The sequence below is a fragment of the Danio rerio genome, chromosome 11 (assembly GCF_049306965.1).
Source record: "Danio rerio strain Tuebingen ecotype United States chromosome 11, GRCz12tu, whole genome shotgun sequence".
NCBI classification, from domain to species: Eukaryota; Metazoa; Chordata; class Actinopteri; order Cypriniformes; family Danionidae; genus Danio; species Danio rerio.
The window spans coordinates 7,654,125-7,669,798 of record NC_133186.1 but is presented as its reverse complement, the minus strand read 5'-3'; the positions used below and the strand labels follow the sequence as shown (position 1 = coordinate 7,669,798).

The 15,674-nt window shown below is 30.8% G+C and overlaps 1 protein-coding gene across 50 annotated transcripts in view; it reads right to left on the bottom strand.

Moving 5' to 3' along the window:
* The window catches only part of adgrl2a (adhesion G protein-coupled receptor L2a), a 282,003-nt gene that overhangs the window by 209,177 nt on the left and 57,152 nt on the right, over positions 1-15,674 (bottom strand). For 48 of the 50 annotated variants that reach the window (XM_073916304.1, XM_073916305.1, XM_073916298.1 and 45 more), the window contains exon 1: positions 3,286-3,736. The exons of the other annotated variants lie outside the window; for them this stretch is intronic. The gene's annotated coding sequence lies outside the window, so the exon portion shown is untranslated. Of the gene's footprint in view, positions 1-3,285; positions 3,737-15,674 lie in introns of those variants that run through there. 50 annotated transcript variants of the gene reach the window in all.

The window sequence follows — 15,674 nt, the reverse complement described above, 5'->3', positions numbered from 1 at the left end:
GATTAAAATGGCAGCCTGTGTATAAAGTCTGCCGTCCCACTGTCACACAAACCTTTCGCGAGCAGAAACAAACACTTTGACAAAATGGCAGAGAAGGCGCCCTGCCTTCCGCTGATTACCGATCGTAAAATAAAAACCACCGTAAAAGGCAGGTATTTGACCCACCAAAGGCAGCTGAGCACTTTACATAAAACTCCAAGTGTAACAGGGCTGTTTATTCCCTGCAAATTGGTGAGCGTTTATCGGCACAGCAGGAAGCTCTGTAAACACACAACTGCATCAAAAACAGGGGAAGAAATCATCTGATTTGAAATTCTTGCCCAACTGAAAGTGTTTTCCATTTTATGCGCTTGGTAACCGCAGCATATGGCCCTATATCCTGTATCACAGCGTCTCTAAAGTAACAGCCTTGCCTACAATGTGAATGGCACATCCAAGCTGAAGTGGTCTTCTTGTTTTAGTCTTCAAGCCCATTTTCTTCACTATTTTGATTTTTTATTTAAATTTTTTTTGTATTAAAATCTCTTAAAGTCAATTAGAATGCACAGTTCCAGTATAAATGCTACATGGAGATGTATTTGTTGTTCAGTAAGTCCGACTATTTGATTCGGCTGTGCAAACACTGATGTTCGGAGAACAATGGCTGTCAGTTGCCTTCTGTAAAGCACACACACGCAAAATATTGTGAATTATGGCTCTAATTAAAGCTGTTAAGCATTATGAGCAAAAGCTTTGGCTTGTTTAATTGTTGGTATTTTAATAAGTTGTAGTTTTATGTGGCGAAATGCTCGCATTTTGCGCATTTTATTGTCCGTAGTGTGTCAAATTGTCTCCACATGTATCTGATATTTCCCATGCGCGATAATGAACCACAAATCATGTTTGCCAGATCACAAAATGTACACATATATGTTATATTTCTGAATGTTTTTCAATGAAAACAGCTCATTAGAACATGTTCGAGGACAAAGAATACCAAATGTCGCTAACAAAATTAAATTGTAATTAAATGAATGTATGGATGTACATTAAAAAGACTGATTTTTTAATATTTACTTTCTTTCTTTTTTGAAGCAAAAATGCATTTGAGAGACATCATGTCGAAAAAATGAATCGTGAATAATCAGCCGTCACGGGTTTTGTACGACTAACTATCAGAATCATAAAGCTCCACACTTGTGAGCAGAATTTCTGTGTAGGTGTCATGGCATCCATTCATCTCTGCGTTACTGGAAATGTAGAAACCGGTCCTTTTTCCACTTTGAGTGAAAATACCTAAGCAAGTTCTCTGGTGGATCTCATAATCCTGCTCGTGTTTGGCTGTTTTCATTTCTCTGATGCAGGAAGGGGGCCAGAAAGAAACAGAGCCAAGGAAAATATGCCTTTGAAATGAAAAGGATGGGATAGTGTTTTCACACACAAACACAAAGACGAGGAGAAATGAACTACAAGCCCCGGTCCCCTCTCACCCCTCCTGTTCTCCGGGCCTGTGCTGAAGCTAATAGAGCACAGGGCTCAAATAGAGCTCAGGCCACTTTGAAATGCTAATGGAGCGGCTTCAAACGGAGTCCATTCACACTTATACAAATTCAAAACATTTCTTTCTTTCTTTCTTTTGGGTACGAGAATGTCTATTTAAAGCACAAATGGTGACATGCAAGAATCCAGACCAAAAACCACATGGCATATGGTAAAACTCCACATGTACATCTGAAGTTCTAATTCAGAGAAATGTTGCCTGCTTTAAATATACTGCCGCTTTATGAGTGTATTTTAAACTCTACTTTTATTTTTCCTAGCTGAATAATTGTAGAAGTTATAAATGTAACAACGGAAGGGGGGAAACACTCAGATTTAAAGAATAAAAGCGTTAACTTGAATAATTAACGAGTTTAAAATTATACAGAGTTTCCGAGTTTCAATATAAACGCCCTCTGTAGGTCCAAAACGCTCCGAATCAAGCATGCCAAATGTGCATTCAGGTGACTCGATATGTTTCACAGTCGGTTATTAGTGTGTCTCAAAGCATGCACTGCATTTCAAACAACACCGCGCTCTCGTATTGACTCTTAGGCTCTTATGCACCAAAGCAATGTTTACCCAAAAACACATGTGATTTGCTCACTGTTTTGGTAACATTTCAAATGATAGTGTCTAGGAACCTATATAAAGTCTTGCATATTTAATTACAACAGTAATGATGTTTATTTATCCGCATCACAAATAATTATAATAAACTGCATAATTCTTAATTATGTGATTACAGTGTGATATGAATACTAATGCAATGTTTGCCTGTTTCACTATGCCTTATCAAGCTGTTCAGTGTTTGGGCAAAGAAGTGCCACCGGCTGGATTTTGCTCATCTCTCCATTGGCACCAGGGGCCTGGGTGTGGATTAATTATAAATGTGGGGTTAAAGGATCTAATTTTACAGCGACTGCTCACAAGTGTCCGATGTTACATTTTGGAGAAAATCAGGTTCAGACTATTTAAACTGCACTTGGTTCTTAAAGTCCCCTAGTTAGCACTCGATCACTGCTGTCTGTGCACCCTGAACCATTCGCTTCCCATTAATCATCCCGAGGAGTTAAAAACGACCAAAAAGAGCCTGAAATTGCTTTTAATTATAGACACAAGACCTCAATTTAACAACCCAAGTCAAGCTTTAGTGAGTTCAACAGTTGATGTAGGTCACCACACACTTGTTGTAGGAAGCAAAAGGCAATGACAATAAATTAAAGTGTGCAGACTTCACTGACACCTTTAAAGAATCTCCAAAGGACTGAAATATCTCTATGGGATTTATTTGAAGACCCCCACCATTAACACACTAATAGTTTCCATTCAAAGAGAGCAAAAAAAGGGAAAGGGTAAAAGACAAAGAGAGAAATGGCAGCCGACCAAATCAATCCACATCTGGTTGTGTTTTGATTAACCATTTCTCAATTAGCCATGGTCCCCCTTTCCATCATTTTAATTACTCTGAACAGAGTAGTTTTGTTCGTTTAGAGTCATCCAACTAGGATTCAACTCTTTCAAAGTTTTTTTTTTATCATACTTTTTGGCTAAGATATAAAAGTTAAATGTGTTTTTAAAAACGCACTTCGGCTTCTAGCTGTGATTTATACTATTAAAGCACGCATGGACAGAAAAATTGATTCCTCTCTTTTTTTAGGCTCAAAAAGTTTGAGTAACCAACAAACTTGCTTATAACTTTGTTTAGGAATTTAAGGTTACTAAAGCGCATTGTTAGCCTATCATTAACAAAGAGATTCTTCTTACCTTGAGTGAGTGAGCGGGTAGTTGAAGAAAAATCAGGCGTAAAGTTAATTAATCAGTTGAGGCAATTACAAGAAGGTCTTTGATTTGGAGCAGCGCGTCTCCAACGCACAACGCACGCATGCTCCGCTCATCCGAGCCTTCTTTATCTGAGTGTGAGCGCTCACATTCCCGCAGAGCCGCGCTCAGTCCTGCGCTCCGCCGTGCCGGGATGAAAAGATGCGGGTACGGTGAGAGTCCGTCCTTCCGTCCGTCCTGCTGGAGGAGAGCAAGGGGACGCGGACCTGTTCGCAACGCAACTACTGCAAAAGAGCCAAAATAAAAAGAAGCCAAAAAAATAAACAAACAAATACAGTCCTCTTTATTTATTTCAGTCCTTTGAGCGTCTTCGGGTTTGTTGAGTCCCGTTCCAGCCGGAGAGAGAGCGGCCCGCGGCTGAGAGATTTCTCTCTGTGAGAGCTCAGCGGAGATGTGTGAGAACGGCTGCGCTTAAAACCTGGAACTGGATTCCTGGATTACACGGGTACGGATTCGACGAGAATAGGATCGCAGGGAGAGGGGGAAAAATATCTCAAGTAAAAGGCTGTTGTGGAAGACGATTACGCAGAGCTGAAGAGGAACGTAAAGCTGATTATTTGTTTTGTATATACAACTTTTGGCTATTTTCCATTGGATTTGCACTGCTACATGCCCCTCATTGGGGCACACTGAAGAAAGATTCCCTAATGCTGTGGGCAGGCCGGCCTGATCAGCCAATGACTGCACATGTTTTCTCACTGTAATTCTAGCTTGCATCAAAAAGAAAAACTGCAGATTTTTGTCTTTTTTCCTCAACTTGGCCTCAATCAAAAGACCGACTTGTATGCTGCAACTGGAGCAGTAGTCCACTCAACAACATGCCATTTTATTTACTTTTGTTTTATTCACTGACCATCCTCAACCCTTAAATGCAATGCAAATCCTAGAACTATTATAGATTGAGTTGAAAAGGCCATGCATGCACTTGGAACACACACCCCCTATGCATCCCCCCTACACCTGGCATTAATAAAGCGTCGGAGCGATGTTTCAGTCAAATCCAACAACTCTAAGGGCGCATTTCTCTGTTTCACTCTTACAGCAGGTGAAGCTCACAGTATAAGAGCACACACTTATATTTTCATATGCATAACTTTACATAGTAATAGATCCATTTTGAGGGACAAAAGAGAAAACAGATGTGGTAAAGGTCATTCTGATATATTTTTTCTGATGTTTATGCATTAGTTTTGCAGAAGTAAAACCATATGTGTGTTGCATTCTTGCAGTCAAGGGAAAGCAATGGGCTTTAGCAAAGTCTCATACACACAAATAGACACGCACACACAAATGCATCAGTTCTGTTACAAACTACTGATTTTATCTATTTAAATATGCTGGGGTTGTTTTCTTTAAAAAAAAAAAAGGGTTCATCAAATGCATTTGCAATTAGCATTACATTTATTTAGGTGGAAAATATACAGAAAAAAACTCTTAAAATAGAGAGAATCAAGTTTGAATAAAGCTACAATTATTATTGTTGTTATTATTATTAATAATAATAATAATAATAATAATAATAATAATAATAATAATAATTAATGGTTGTTGTTATTATTATTATTTTTTTTTTATTTATTTATTTACTATCATTATTATTTTACTACAATGATTATTATTAATAATATCACTATTATAATTTATTTATTTATTTATTTTAATATTATTATTATTATTATTATTTTTAATATTATTATTATTTATATTTTTTTTAATTAATTATTATAATAATTTAATTAATTATTATTATTTTTACTACTACTATTATTATTATTTTACTATTATTATTATTTTTTACTATTATTATTATTATTATTATTATTATGATTATTACTACGGTCACACTCATTTAGCTCAAGAAACTCAATTGTGTGGGATTAGGGATGTAGAATAAGATAATAATTTAAAAGTACTAATTTAAACAAAACAAATATCTTAAACGTTTAAAAATAATAATAATAATTATTATTATTATTATTATTATTATTATTAATGTTATTATGGTCACACTTTATTTTATTTATTTGCTAATAAGAAACCATTAACTAAGATATTTAGCGCAAGAAACTAATAATTGGGTAGGATTAGGAATCTAGAATAGGATTATACTTTATAAGCACTAATAAAGCAAGTATCTTAAAATCTTAATTGTAAGTAATAAATAATAAATTATTATTATTATTATTATTATTATTATTATTATTATTATTATTATTATGATTATTATGATTATTATTATTATTATTATTATTACTATTATTATTATTATTATTATTACTCGAAAGCAACATATAAAAATCCATTTAATGTGTTTCTAATGCTCTTGTGGGTTTTTAAAGCTACAGAGTCTTTGTAATGAATCCGTGCTGCCAAGAACCTGTAATAGATATTTGTCATTTCACAGGAATACAAATTCATCTGAACTCTGGTGCATTTGTAATAGGATTGACTTAATGAAAATAACACTGGTTGATCTGTATTCATTTTAGTTGCTCTTTATGTTATGTGGGAGAGCAGATTGTAGCTTAAATAAGGATTAGTGCAGGTATTAGCTGTATAACACTCTTCTAATCATGATCATCAGCAAACGTTCGGCTTCCGTCTGCTTTCTTTGCCGTGTCACATCAGACCAGACCAACCCCCAAAACCCTCTGAAAATTCCTCTAAAATATCAACCAACAACCCTCCCTTCTCCCGTCCTCTGCTTGTAATGTTTTATTTACAGTGGTGTGAACGTGTATGTGCGTGTGTGTTTGTATTTTCTTTAAGGACATTTGTATGTACTTCTAATTTTTGTATAGGAAGCAGATTTTACATCATCAGCCTGATTTTATTGCAGTTATTATATGAGGGTTGTGAATGCAAATGTGTATGTCAGCCAGTGAATTCATTCATTTGACATTCTCAATGCCAGCAGGAAGAAACTATTCATGAAATTTCACGTCTCAAGATCACTCTCTGTTAAACATGGCCATTTATTTATGCATCATCGATTTATTTATGTGTTTGTTTATTAAAATAGGACAAAGCTGTCTAGTTTTGATTTGCCTGTAGAAATAATTTCAAGCAGCTTACATAATTGGGATGCATAATCCATTTGAAATGTATTTTAACTACAAATTCTCAAAAATAAATAACTAAATAAAAATAAAATCTGTCTCCTTTATAAAAATTAGAATCTAGTCTCAAATAATGCATAACATCAAAGAGATTTCTCAGTATAAACTATAAAATATCTCATCCAGTTCTTCAAATCAAATGGTCTAGACCAGGGATGCCCAAACCTTTCCTTATGACTGGCCAAACGTGATTGAGGGCTGTTGGCCGAAGGTAAAAGTTTCTATGAGTAAAACTAATTTATTTTCTAATATTTAAAAATAACTTCAAAACGTTGCTTTTATTTACATTAGCAAATGCAGTTTTTTTAAATTATAGTGAACTTATTACAGTAAAAATATAAACAGTATTATTAACAACACAATGAAAAATAATAAAAAACAATAATTTTTTTAATTATTATAAAATAAAATAAAAACACAGTTCAATGCTTAATGCATTAAGCTGCAACTGCCTTTGACTTGACCTGCATGCTGATTTCTTGTGCATTGCTCTCTGCCTGTTGAATGACAGTATTTACATTTTTTTTTTTAAAATCTAAATCAATTACAAAACATGTTACAAATATAAACAAAGAAAATGTCACATTCATTTTTAAAACATCGCTGTCATAGATAATCACCCATTTTCTGGATGGTGGGCCAATTCAAAGATTAGCATTGGCCAGCTTGGGCCCACTGGCCCTAATTTGGGCATCTCTGGTCTAGACTACAGACTGTACAATTGAAGGCAAAATTATTAGCCCTCATGTAAAATTATTTAAATAAGTTATTTCAATAGTATTATTTTAAATATTTCCCATGTTATAATTACAGAGCGAGGAAATTTTAACAGTTATTTCCTATAATATTCTTTAGTTCTGCAGTAAGTCTTATTCATTTAGTTTGGCTGGAATAAAATAAGTTTTTTTTAAACCATTTTTCAGGTCAATATTATTAGCCCCTTTAAAAATATTGATTTTCGATTTATACAGAATAAACCATTATTATCCAGTGACTTTTAACTAATTAACTTATTAACCCAGCTCCTATATAACTTGATTAATTTGGTAAAGCCTTTAAACTGCTCTTTAAACTGAATATTAGTAAAATATTACATTCTGGCATCGTGGAAAATACCAAATAAATAACACCTCAGGACACCCCATTTAGAAAACGTATATGTATTAATTTATTATTACATTTATTTATTAACAATTTATTATTAATATTTATATGATCCATTTCTCAGTGAATATAATTAATATATTTTGCTGCATTTGAATATAACTAATTTACTAAACAGATATATTTATTAAAATAATATTTTAGTCACCAAACATAATAAACAAATAAGAAACTGCGAAATTTCAACAAGATTTAATTTATTTTTTTTCTTTTGATTTTCGAACTTTTAACAAATTTTTAGTTAATATTTTTCCCTAATGTATAAATTTGGGCTTTTGGATTTTTGTAAGGTATATTGTTAGATTTTGCTCCAGGTTGGGTGTCAGTACTGACTAATTTAATGTATATGCACAAATACCTCACTTCCTATAGAAAATATCAATTTAAATGGGAGATTTGTTAGGGGTGTAGTTGTATATGCTGAGCACTGTATCTTTATATATATTGTATTTGTGTTTATACATTAGATTAGTCGCTACTTAAGCCAAATCTGGAGCTTATTTACAAAAATAACTTACAGTAACGGTCCAAAAACTATAGTACACCCAAATTTATATGTTATAGAAAAATATTAAATACAATTCTTAAAAAAGGAAAGTTTTATAGATTGTAGTTTTTTTCTAATATTTTGCTTGAATTTTATTGTATTATCTTTCAATTTCTAAATATGTTTGTTGACTAAAATATTATTTTAATAAATATATCTGTTCAATCAATCTGTTTTGTTTAAATGCACCAAAATACATTGCCTATATTCAAATGCAAAATGGGATATATTTTATTATGCTGAGCACTATATATATATATATATACGTATATATATATATATATATATATATATATATATATATATATATATATATATATACGTATATATATATATATATATATATATATATATATATATATATATATACGTATATATATATATATATATATATATATATATATATATATATATATATATATATATATATATATATATATATACGTATATATATATATATATATATATATATATATATATATATGTATGTGTATATATATATATATATATATATATATATATATATATATATATATATATATATATATATATATATATATATATATATATATATATATGTTCAACTGCCCAAAACCAAACATGTAAAATACATAACAAACACCTAAAACTATCTTAAAAAATTAAAAATGCCATAAACTAAAACCAACCCTCCTCGAAAGACTTCTCGCCCTTCCAAATTTCTGTTTACTCAGGAGAGAACAAGGAGGAACAGGCCCAAGCCTCAAAGGAAATTCACATTCTACTTCCTTCATGACCACATAGCTTTCTGGATTACAGCAATGTCAAATAACTGACCTGTAAAGCAAATGACTTGTGCAAACAAATGCCACTCTCTCCCACATGTAACGCCAACACAGCCTTCAACAGTTTGTACGCATGCATCACTGTATTACGCAGTGATTTTGAATTCTCTTTCTCTCCCTCTCTCCGAAACACGATATCTGCTAAAACAAATATCTGTGAAACAAATCTAAGCAGTGCTGAATGGTTTAGCAACTGTTATTAAGGTCACTGTAATTTAAAGTCAGTGTAACGTCTGAACTTGGAGGCTCGATGCAAAGACATCCACAGCCAAGTGGAAACAGATGTGGCGTAAAAGCAGATACAGCATTAGCCGACAGCTCAGCCGTTCTCTGAGGTCCGCCAGTTAAGATTAATATAGCCCAGGCATTAGCATATACAACTGCCGTACCTCGACCTGCAAGACTCCAATTCATTCTGTTTACACAAGAGGCCAAAAACCACATTCTGCAATAACGTTGCCCCTTCACCCATTAGGAGACTCGGGGTGACTCTGTGTCTTATGCAAACTGTTCAATTATCTGGTGTTGATGCAGTGAGAGATATCACCTTCAAAATTCATCAAGTCCAGAAAATTGAGCAGGTGTAAATTGGCTTAGCTTTTTTGTAAGGTCACACTTTAGGTTTCATTAGCTAATGTTAGTTAGATTCGTATTGACTGAACACTACATAGGTATCATTTATTAATCATATCGCTCATTTACTAATGTGTTATTAAAATCCAAAGTTCTTAACCTTAATGCGCTAATAAACATTAGTCACTAATTAACATTAAAAAGATGAACGAATACTGTAAAAAAATATGGTTCCTGTTATAAATACACTGAAAAAATATGTTACCTACTGTGTTTTCCGTTTATTTAATCTTTTAAAATGCATTATGGGATGTTGATCTCTGATTTGTTGACTTATGGTGTTAAAAATATAACTCTGCAGTTTAATAAAGTGACTTTTATTGAAATTTTAGTAGTTTGAAATAGTATAAGAAATAATATAAGTTTGTAAGGTAACAGAAAATGTTTAGTAGTTAATTACAAGGTTTTTGCACCTTAATATACAACATCAACTCAAACAATATATCACTTTAAACTATTAAAAATGTAAATAAAAGCCTCTTTTTTGAACGTTTCAAGGTTTCAAAGTTGTTGGAAGAAAGATCAAGGTCCCATAATGCAATTAAAAGCCATAAATATATGAGAAAAATAAAAATGATGAATCACAAAATATGGAAAACAGCTAATTTCTGGGTATTTTTACAGTGTATATTAACATCATTAGATAACTCTTAATTACTTGCTTTTGTTCAGTCTCTGCAACATTTTAAATATCATTTGACTGAAAATGTTAATGGCATGTATTCATTTATTTAATGTTTATTGTCGTCCTATAGGTAAATTTCAAGATGTAAAATGTGAAAAAAATAAATATAATAATATAATAAAAATATATAATATAATATAATAAAAATAAATAAGTAGTCACTCTATGGAGCTAATAATATGCCAAAACAATCTGAATTTGAATTGTGTTCATTTTAATTATTGACTATTGTAATTTAATAAATAAAAAAATGTGTCTATAAAAAAATTCAGCCTTGAAAAATTCAGTTGTCTTACATTTCAGATGTTCAATATTCAAGTTAAGAAATTTAAATTCAAATGAGGAAATTCAAATTCAAAAAAATTTTTAACAGCATATAAAAATTTAGATTTATTAAATGACAACAGTGAATAATTCAAATCAACACAATTCAAATTCAGATTGTTTTGGCATATTATTAGCTCCATATCATTCTGTAATGTTTACAACAGTGAAAAAGACCTTCATCAGGTTTTGTTTTACACCAACCAGAAAGACATTTTCACATATAAAAAAAGATGACAAGGCCTGACCTTGTCGTCCTCAAGAGATCATACAAAAGCAAGTATAAAATCAGACGGTTCAATGATAGAATGCATCCTTGATCTGTCAGCTTCTTCATAAATTGATGGCACTTCCGAATCATAGTCTTTAAGATGTATTGCATGCATTTTATGTTCAATTTAATGCAAATGCAACAGGACTGACTAAAACATGGAGACAATTGTAAATGTATTTATATGTTTGTAGTATTTATTTGTTGAATTTATTTATAACTTCATGTTTTTAATCAATGACAATAATTTAAACTTTACTATTTCTGAAGTTTCTTTCCCCCCTAAATAACAGATTTTAGCATAACAAAACTACTAAAGTACTGTAAGTTCAATTGGGCTGAGGACAATGACAGGCTTTGTAAATTTGCAAAGTGTTTTTATTAACGAAAAACAACCTGAGAACCAAATGAATGATGGATTTCTTTACACAACAACTCACAGAAATCAACCATCAGTCCATTTTAGAAATGTTTGGTGGTTTATTACAAGGTTTTTGCACCTTAATATACAACACCAACCCAAACAATATCACTTTAAACTATTAAAAATGTCAATAAAAGCCACTTTTTAAAAAATTTCAAGTTTAAAAGTTGTTGGAAGAAAGATCAAGGTCACATAATGCAATTAAAAGCCATAAATAAATTAGGAAAAATAAAAACATGAATCACAAAATATGGAAAACTCCCAATTTATGGAAATTTTTACATTGTTTATTGACTAAAATAATTACATAATTCTTGATCACTTGCTTTTGTTCAGAGTCTCTGCACTCTCAGAGATAAAGCTACGCAAGTTGTCACTGATGTGGTGCCTGTTTGGTCCATATTAATACCTAAAGGGTACATATTAGTACTTAAAAAGTACAACAGTGTTCCTCTTAAAATTTTTAGGTACTAATACTTTTGAGTTATCAATATGGACCCTTTAAGTTCATATGTGTACCACCCCAGTGACAGCTTGTGTACCTTTATTTCTGAGAGTGTGAAAAGATTTACCTTGAGCAAAAACTGCCCATTAACATTTGATGTTAAATTGAATGAAATTGTGACAGGACTGACCAAAACATCGGGACAATTGTTAATGTATTTGTATTATATATTTGTAGTATTTACTTGTAGAATTTGTTTCATGTTTTTAATCAATTGATGTGAATGATACCAACCTAAATTTGCTATTTCTGATGTTCGTTTTTTCTAAAATCCAGTTTTCCATATTTTGTGATTCATGTTTTTATTTTTCCTCATTTATTTATGGCTTTTAATTGCATTTTGGGACCTTGATCTTTCTTCCAACAACTTTTAACCTTGAAAAGTAAAAAAAAAAGTGACTTTTATTGACATTTTTAATAAAGCGATATGTTGTTTGGGTTTGTGTTGTATATAATGGTGCAAAAACCTTGTAATAAACTGCCAGTACATTTTCTGCTATTTTAAAGACTTTTGGGAAATGTACATTAACTGTCCCTGAAATAAAAACAAAAAATACAGTAAATGAAAAGTATTTCATCCAAAAAAAAAAAATCTAAAATGGACTAATGGTTGATTTCTGTGAGTTGTTCTCTAAAGGAATACGTCATTCATTTGGTTCTCAAATTGTTTTTCTTTATTAAAAACACTTTACAAATTTACCAACCCTGTCATTGTCCTTGCACAATTGAACCTACAGCTTTAATAGTTGTTATGCTAAAAAGTGCTAATTTATGGATATTTTTACAGTGTATATTACCTACAATTATTTTATAATTCTTAATTACTTGCTTTTATTCAGACTATTTGCAATATTTAAGATGTCGTTTGACTGAAAATGTTCTATTCATTTCATTCAGAGATAATAGAATGGCATTTATTCATTCATTTAATATTTATTGTCGTCCTAGGTTTATTTTAACATGTAAAATGTGAAGAATATGACCAAATAAGCAGTCATTCTGTAATGTTTACAACAGTGAAAACATTTACATTGAACAAAAATGACCAACCATTAGCATTTGATGTTAAATTTAATAAAATTGTAAAAGGACTGACCAAAACATGGCGACAATTGTTAATGTATTTGTATTATATATTTGTAGTATTTACATGTAGATTTTATTTAATATTTTTAATCAATTTATGTGAATGATACCAACCTAAATTTGCTATTTCTGATGTTCGTTTTTTCTAAAATCCAGTTTTCCATATTTTGTGATTCGTGTTTTTATTTTTCTTCATTTATTTATGGCTTTTAATTGCATTATGGGACCTTGATCTTTCTTCCAACAACTTTTAACTTTGAAAAGTAAAAAAGTGACTTTTATTGACATTTTTAATAAAGCGATATGTTGTTTGGGTTTGTGTTGGATATAATGGTGCAAAAACCTTGTAATAAACTGGCAGTACATTTTCTGCTATTTTAAAGACTTTTAGGAAATGTACATTAACTGTCCCTGAAATAAAAACAAAAAATACAGTAAATAAAAAGTATTTCTTCCAAAAAAAAAAAAATCTAAAATGGACTGATGGTTGATTTTCGTGAGTTGTTCTGCAAAGGAATACATCACTCCATTGGTTCTCAGATTGTTTTTCTTCATTAAAAATACTTTACAAACTTACCAACCCTGTCATTGTCCTTGCACAATTGAACCTACAGCTTTATAGTTTTGTTATGCTAACACTACTTATTTATGGATGTGTTAGTGTATATTAACAAAAATCATTACAGAATTCTTTACTTGCTTTTGTTCAGAGTATTTGCAACAATTATAAAATTATTTGATTGAAAACGTTCTATTCATTTCATCCAGAGATAGTGGAATGGCATTAATTCATTCATTTAATATTTATTGTCGTCCTAGGTCAATTTCAAGATGTAAAATGTGAAAATTATGACCAAATAGGCAGTCATTCTGTAATGTTTACAACAGTGAAAACATTTACATTAAACAAAAACGAATGACCATTAGCAGACCTTCATCAGGTTTTGTTTTACACCAACCAGAAAGAAATGTAAAATGCGTAAACTTCACACTTTAACAAGGAAAACACCTCAGCCGAGCGTACAAAAATAGAAGGAATAATTATCAGTGGTGTTTGGAAAGGAAGATGCTGCCCGCGCGTTTCTTTTGTTTTAATTAACACCAGTACAGTAAGAGAAAAGGTAGACGTCCAAAGCCAACGTGACACCACAGGTCCCCTTTGAGGTCAATAATCTTCAGAAATAATTGCCTGAATATTTAATTGAAAGAAGATGAAAAATCTCCCTCAGTAATGCATAATTGTAAATGCGCAATCCCCAGTCCAGCTGTGTACCCTTATTAATTATATTCATTTAAAGAGAACTCTTTCGGTTTATATAAAAGACCATAATTATAAAACTTTTTGAATACATAAAGCTTATTTCCATAAAACATTATTGTCCTAAATCTATTCATTGAGTGCTCAGTTATGCATAAATTGCTCGGAATGAATGTTTAAACTCATCTTAACTCCGTAACAACCATGCAACCTCATGAGGCTTGTGGCACAATAAAAAAATTTCACCTCCAATTTATAAACGTATCCTATTTACATCGACTAATGTACTTAGCCGAATATTCCATTAATTGGCAACACAGTGTTGTGGCCCTAATTTCTAGATGTTCTCTTTATTAAACGTGAGCTATTATTTCAGTTTAGACACACAGCTTTAGGTAAAATTTGCTTTAATGTGTGCTGTGTAGAAAACAAAATCGAAATATTCTGTGTAAGATCACCATCCAAATCACTTGGATGGTTTTTTCTTCAGTCATTCATATAAACATCAGTGGGCATCAGCTCTTGCTCTCTTAGTGAGATCCTGAGAGAGATGAGCCACAGGATATGCAAATGAAAATAGATTTTAACTAACAGGATAAAAAGTCCTACCATCTTCCTACCGAATTCGTAGAAGTTGTGATTTAATTATACCAGACACATTTTGATATACAAAAAGTCTTCTGTTTTATTAGACCTAATTTGCTAAGAAAAGTAATTCAACATATTTATATATGTATATTTAGAGGATACATAACCTAATCACTAATGTAATTTGAGGTAACTACAATGGAGTACAATGTAACTTGATGTACAAATGTATCGCCTGAAAAGTTTTTGATTATTATAAATTATGATAGCAGTATACCTTTTGTTTATTTATTTATTTGTTTATTTATTTATTTATTTATTTATTTATTTATTTATTTATTTATTTATTTATTTATTTATTTGTTTGTTTGTTTGTTTGTTTGTTTGTTTGTTTGTTTGTTTGTTTGTTTGTTTGTTTGTTTGTTTGTTTAAAAAATACATAATATCATTATTTTTTGTATTTATTCCCCTATCTGTAGGGGGTCAAACTGCTGGGGAATGGGAGATTCTGAAAAAAAAAAATAAATAAATAAAATAAAAAAAAAAAATAAATAAATAAATATATATATATATATATATATATATATATATATATATATATATATATATATATATATATATATATATATATAAAAGATAAATATATTTAAAAAAAAAAAAATATATATATATATATATATATATATATATATATATATATATATATATATATATATATATATATATATATATATATAGGCAGTGGAAATACCCTATTTATCAACATACATACACACACAATCAGTTAAATTTCAATTAAATTTGAAGCTATAATATATACCAGACACGTTTTGATATACAAAAAAGTCTTTTTGTTTTATTTTCTCCTATGTTTATGGTCAGTTTT